Source organism: Arachis ipaensis, chromosome B4, assembly GCF_059453495.1.
Source record: "Arachis ipaensis isolate K30076 ecotype BB chromosome B4, ASM5945349v1, whole genome shotgun sequence".
Taxonomy (NCBI): Eukaryota; Viridiplantae; Streptophyta; class Magnoliopsida; order Fabales; family Fabaceae; genus Arachis; species Arachis ipaensis.
The window spans coordinates 140,143,603-140,150,335 of NC_142439.1; positions in this window are offsets into that span (position 1 = coordinate 140,143,603).

A 6,733-nucleotide genomic window follows, 5' to 3' on the forward strand; every position below is an offset into this window, starting at 1 on the left:
TTACATTAGTCATATATAGGATAAGAAAAATAAAATCATATATATACCAAATTTTCTCTCAAAAGTTTAGAATAAAACTCACATAATAGATATAGGCCAGTTTGGGTAACCAACTTAATTAAACCCCTTTTGATAAAATAACTTAAACAATAAATAACTCTGTTAAAAGTAACTTATAAATAAGTTATTTTGTGTTTGGATTTTTAACTCTAAAAGTGCTTATTTTATAAAAATGTGATGAAAAGTAGAAGTATTATGAGAAAAGTCAATTTTTTTAACTTTTCTTTATAAACTCCTAAATAGCTTCTTAAAAAGTTGCAATTTGGTTTTGAAAATTGCACCCGACATTAATACTACTACTTTTTATAAGTCAAAAGTTAAAAAAAGTTACTTCTAAAATTTCCTAAACGGGCCCTATAGTGGAAACTCAAATGCAGTCGACTTTACGTAAAGTTGATATTTGAGAGTCGTTAGATAATTTAACTAATATGACTAAATTTTTATCTAACGACTCTCAAGTATTAACTTCACGTAAAGTCGACTTCACTTGAGTTTTCTCTAGTAGATATACTCAAAGTCGTTACAGAGTTAATTTAACGAAATCCAATACTGCTAATTATGTTTTAGTTTCTTTTCAATATATATATATATTCAGTGAATAGACTTGTTCTCTCTGCAATTCTGCATCACGTGAAACCCAATTCTATCTCTTGACTTCTTGCTCGAAGATATCAAACATAAAATAGAATACATATATAAGGCATGCATGGTTCGTTGGATTACATGTCTCTCTATTTTCGTATTACGCTATTACTGTTTGTGCGTATGGTATGTCTTTATTCTCTGGTGCCTTTGATTGGTCTGATTTGGAGTTTTAACTTGGTGTCTCAGTCTTAGACTTATAGTACGTGAGAGATTTATATAAATAGAAATGTTAGGGAGACAAAATACAGTGAGAATTTGTCTTATTTATTATTTATTAATTGTCGCAATAATTAATAAATGTTAAATAAGGTAACTTATGACTGTTTTTGGCTAATTTTTTTGGAGGCTACTCAGATAAAGACGCCTAAAACGTCTTTTTTTAAAGATGTTTTCATGTTATATTTTAATTGATTTCTGTATAATTTATTCGATGTTCCTCATCACATATTATTAAATTCCTCAAAAGATTTTCTTTCCAAAAATAATAAAAAACATTTAATTTGGACTAAAACAAAAAAGGTAATAAATTAACTATTAGATTTTTTTTAAAAGATTATTTGTATAAAAAAATATATCACATTTCATCAATATATATATATATATATATATATATATACAAGCTCAAACCTCTTAAAATTTGTATAAATAAAAAAATAATTAATTTATATTCGTACAATATATAAAATAATTATTATATTATTATATTATAGATTAAGATCCACTAATTTAAATTTTTTTTTATTTTTAATATAAGCATTAGAAATAAATAAAATTTTTATAACTAAATGTAGTGTAACAAAATATATATAATATTAATTAGTTCTTAAAAAATTCTAAAAAAATAGTTTCTTTCATTTTAGTAAAATAACTATTTATTAAAGTAGACAAATTAATTATTTTCTTCTCATATACAATTTTTTTAAGATATAAAAGTAATTAATTAGGACATTAGTTAAGATAATTAAAGTCACTATTTCATTAAATTTTTAATTTAAAGAAAAATCCTAGTTAATTTTGGTATAGAAATTTCGAATTTGAAAACATTGATAAAAATTATGTTGAAATTTGATTTATTTGATTCTCATTTAAATTAATCACTACATAAGTTAAAGTTATGTTTTAAAGTTATATTCGAGCTTTAATTTGATTTATAAAGTTTCAATTTACTTAGTTTGATTTTTAATTTAGGTATCCATGACTCATATTAGGGTTTTAAGTGTTTAGTTAAAAAAAAAATAAGGTAAAAAAATTTCAATTGTTAAAATATAAAATTACTACTTCACTGGTTTATTGGTTCAACCGATAAATTACTGGTTAAACCGATAAAACCGGTCTCACGTAAATATAAAATATAAAATAGTTAAAAAATTAAAATTAAAATTTGAAATACATATTTTTACTAACATTTTATGAAGAATCAAGTCTCAACTTCTAAAAATAATTAATATAAAAAAACCATAAAATTTTAATACTACAATAGTATCTTATTTTGACACAATAAAAAAATAATTAATTCACAAAGCCTATCATCTAACTATAATATCAGTAGATTTTAACACTAACATCAAAACAAATAACCTTAATCACAATACTAGCAATAAAATATATCAAGTAAAGTAATAATTTTTTAGTAAAATGTATATTTATATTAATAATGGTATATAATTAAAATATAATTAATTTTAAAAATAGAAAAAATTAAAATTAAATTAAATTAGATATTTATGTATACTATATAATTAATATTTGTCAAATATAATACTTAGAAGTGTAATGGCTAAGTGGCAAGTAAAAGTTTTTTTTGCTCCAAGATTCTTGGTTTGAGACCTTGTGGAGACATTTTAAAAAAATTTTCAAGCGGTTTTTACAACTATGGATTGAAATATGAACATAATTTCAGAGACCAATAAGTATTATCTCTTTGTTGACAATTAAGTTGTTTTAATGGTAATTAAGATCTAATAATGGTTTATAATAAAAGAAGCATTCTTTTGCAACAATGAACCTATAGTAGTAGTTAGGGGTGTTCATAGATTAGATCACATCCATATAAATCCACAGTATTTATCCGTACCTGATCTGTAATTTGAGGATATGATCTGATATCGGATCTACACTCTAATCAGATAGAAGTAAATATGTTTAAAAAAGGAAACAAAAAAAATTATTGACTTTTTTTATAAAAATAAAATTTTTTAATATTTTTTATTTTATGAATATATTTGATATCTGATCCAAACATAAAAAGTGCGAATATCGAATTTGATCTAATGAGTTTAGTGCGGATTGGATCGAAATTTCTGCCATATCCCATCTGTAAACACCCCTAGCAATAATAACTAAAAAATTATAATGATTATATTTTTAACTAAGAGGAAGTGTAAAAAAAAAGTACTAAATACAAGAACATTTAATCAAATATTAAAAGAAATTTTTACTTTAAAATAATTGGACTTTTTTTGCTCATATATATATATATATAAAAAATGTAATAATAATAATAATAATATGATAATTGTTTTATATATCACACAAATATAAACATTCTTTTTTCTATGATCTTAAGAAAGGTTTTGTAAGTCCCTAACCTTGTTATCGATTTTTGTAGTGTTAGCCTTCATATTATCAATTTGATTCATATATAATTCGGATGATAAATTATTTGGTGACGTGCTTCCTTTTTTACTGTAATATACTTGTTTATTATTATTATTATTATTATTATTATTATTATTATTATTATTATTATTATTATTATTATGTACATTAAAAAATAACAGGCCAAATTATTGTCATAACATAATAGAAGTATAGAAGTTTATCATTCTTCTCTAATGGAAGAAACAAAATTCTTTTCAATAGTTTATTTAACGTTTAGTAGAGTAAAAATAAATTTTATTAGAATAAATTTTAGTACGAGTTTAATATTTTTATTCATCATAAAATATTTATAGAATTACTCGTAGATAAATTTTGAAAAAAAGAAAAAAAAACCATGATTTTTAATTTTATTTTTAAATAAACTTTATTTTTAATTTTAAAATAAATTTTATTTTTATTTTTTAATAATATTAATTTTTTACCGTATATAATTATTCAATTATTTTTTAATCATATATAAATAAATTACTCTTAATAAGGCTTTTTTGTGTTGTTCAATTATCTTTTTTAAAAAATAATTAATTATTAAAATAATTAAATTTTTCACAATAAAAATAATAAAAAAATTATGAACGAAAAAAATTAACCATCCTAATAATTTTTTGTATTTTTATTCATATTTTAATTATAAACATAAATATAATTTAATTATATTATTTATGAAATGTCACTATAGATATAGATAAAATTTAGTTATATTACTTATGTATAGTTTCATTATATTGTATTGCTTATAAAGTTAGATTATAATTATGACAATAGAATTGTTCTTGTATTTTTATATGTGTGACTAATTGGTGGTGTTAAAACATTATACTCTTAATTATAAATAAGGTTTATAATTTAAAAAATCAAAGACTCAATTAAAAAGATACGAAAAAAATGATGTTAAAATATTCTAACTCTTTAAAATAAAAATATTTGAAATTCAATTAAAAATTATTTAAAATTTAAACTCAATAAAAATTTATATTCAATGTATTTTGTATTAAATATATTTAATAACCTATTATATCGTATTGGTTGAAATTAGTTTTTATAATGTTAATTTTTTAATAACACTTTATTAAAAAAAACCATCTTTTCAGAATTTTTTAAAAACTAATTAATATTATATATATATATATATATATATATATATATATATATATATATTTTGTTACATTACATCTTGTTATAAAAAATTTATTTATTTCTAATGCTTATATTAAAAATAAAAACAAAATTTAAATTAATAAATTTTAATCTATAATATAATAATATAGTAATTATTTTATATATTATACGAATAAAAATTAACTATTTTTTTATTTATAAAAATTTTAAGAGCTTGTTTTATATATATATATATATTTTGATGAATCTGATATATTTTTTATGTAAATAATCTTTTAAAAAAATCTAATAGTAAATCTATTACCTTTTTTGTTTTAATCCAAATTAAATATTTTTTATTGTTTTTGAAAAGAAAATCTTTTGAGAAATTTAATAATATATGATGAGAAACACCGAATAAATTATACAGAAACTAATTAAAATACAACATAAAAACATCTTTAAAAAAAGACGTTTTAGGTATCTTTATCTGAGTGATCTCTAATTTTTTGGGTGTATGCTTCGTATTGCATCATTCTCTTTTTAATTGGACTAGTTTTCAGCTTTATTTAATTGTTAAAAAAATAAATTAAACTAGTTTAATTAATGAATTAGTATAAAATGATTTTGTAATATATTTAATTATAACAGGGTTTATTGATACAAATTAAATTAGTAATACATAATTAAATACTCTCCACTAGTATAAAATTATTTTTTATAAAAATATATAAATAGTAAATTTTAAAATGATTTTTTTTACAATCTCTACTTTAATTTATTGTCACAGTCCGCACAATGATAGAACTATTCTTTTGAGGAGGAAAGATAGGTATGAAATTCCATTTATGGATTAATTTACTCAAATTATTCTACTTAATTTAAAGGATGCTGTTTTAATTATAATAAAACCCGAGTCCGAGTGGAAAAGAAAAGTCAGCCACCACTTAATAAATTTTAGAAAAAGATAGGAAAACAAAGTTTTTTTTTTAAAGTTTGAGAATAAGCCTTATTCACATTTCAAAAGCGAAGATTCTGTGAAGCATTTTCCCGAGACCAATCGGAATGAGACAATAAACAAAGTAGGTGGGATTCGTGAATATTATGCAATTGTTTTTTTAGTTTAAATTAATAGAAAGTATATAAACAGTTATATTTTAATATATTTTTTATGCAAAATATTTTTTATTTTGTGTAAAAAAGTTTATAATTTTTTTTGTCTTGTATTAATTTTTTTTATTCAATAAAAATTAAATTTTAATTTTAAATTATAAAAATTCTGATATTATATTATAAAATTATCTTTTTTTTAAAAAAAACTTAAGTTAATAAGAATAAAGAGACACATTAATTCTCTCTCTGTCGCCTGTCGGTCACAAAGCATAGCTATTTGCCTAGTTCTAATTAAGTTTTCATATTTAATTACATTACATATAAATTCACTGTATGTAAAGTCAACTAAATCTAGCTGTTAGAAAAAATGAATATATATTTTAAATAAAGCTAATAAAATATATTTTGAATAATAATATTATATAATCAATAAAATTTATAATATTTGGTCAACATTTGATTACAAAATTCTAAATTTTAAATTTTAATATTATAAAAATAAAATATTAATAAAAAATATTAACCTCTTAATAATTTTTGTATATTTTTATTAGTGACTACTGATCAATATTATGCTTTAGACTTGTTTTTACACGTCAAAAATAAAGAAAAAATTTTCTACATGTCTTTTTTGCATTTTAATACGAGATTTAAGAGATTGTAATTATTTATTTTAAGTTGTCGAGTTTAAATTATATATATATATATATATATATATATATATATATATATATATATAGTTTAATTTGAATAACAATTTAACTACCTTAAATGTTGACATAAATTTCGCAAATACTTAAAAAAATTATTGAGGAAATGTAAAAGGTAAAAATATTTTATAAGATTATTCTTAATTAATTGATTTTACTACTTATTCTTTTTTTCTAATTGTTCAATAATATTTTTTCGATCAGTTACTTTTCTAAATTATATTATCATGATACTGGGATTGAATTCTAAAGAGTGCTTTTGCATGGAAAGGTTGTTATAATGATGGAAGGCTCTATTCTGGTGTAACATAATTACATGTATTTGGATAAAGAATGATCTTATTTGAAACTTAATATTTATGTTGCATTTTTATATTGATTAAATACATGTGTAATATAAGATATTGGAAGTTTAAGTGTTTTTTTGTATGCGACGGTATTTTTTTTAG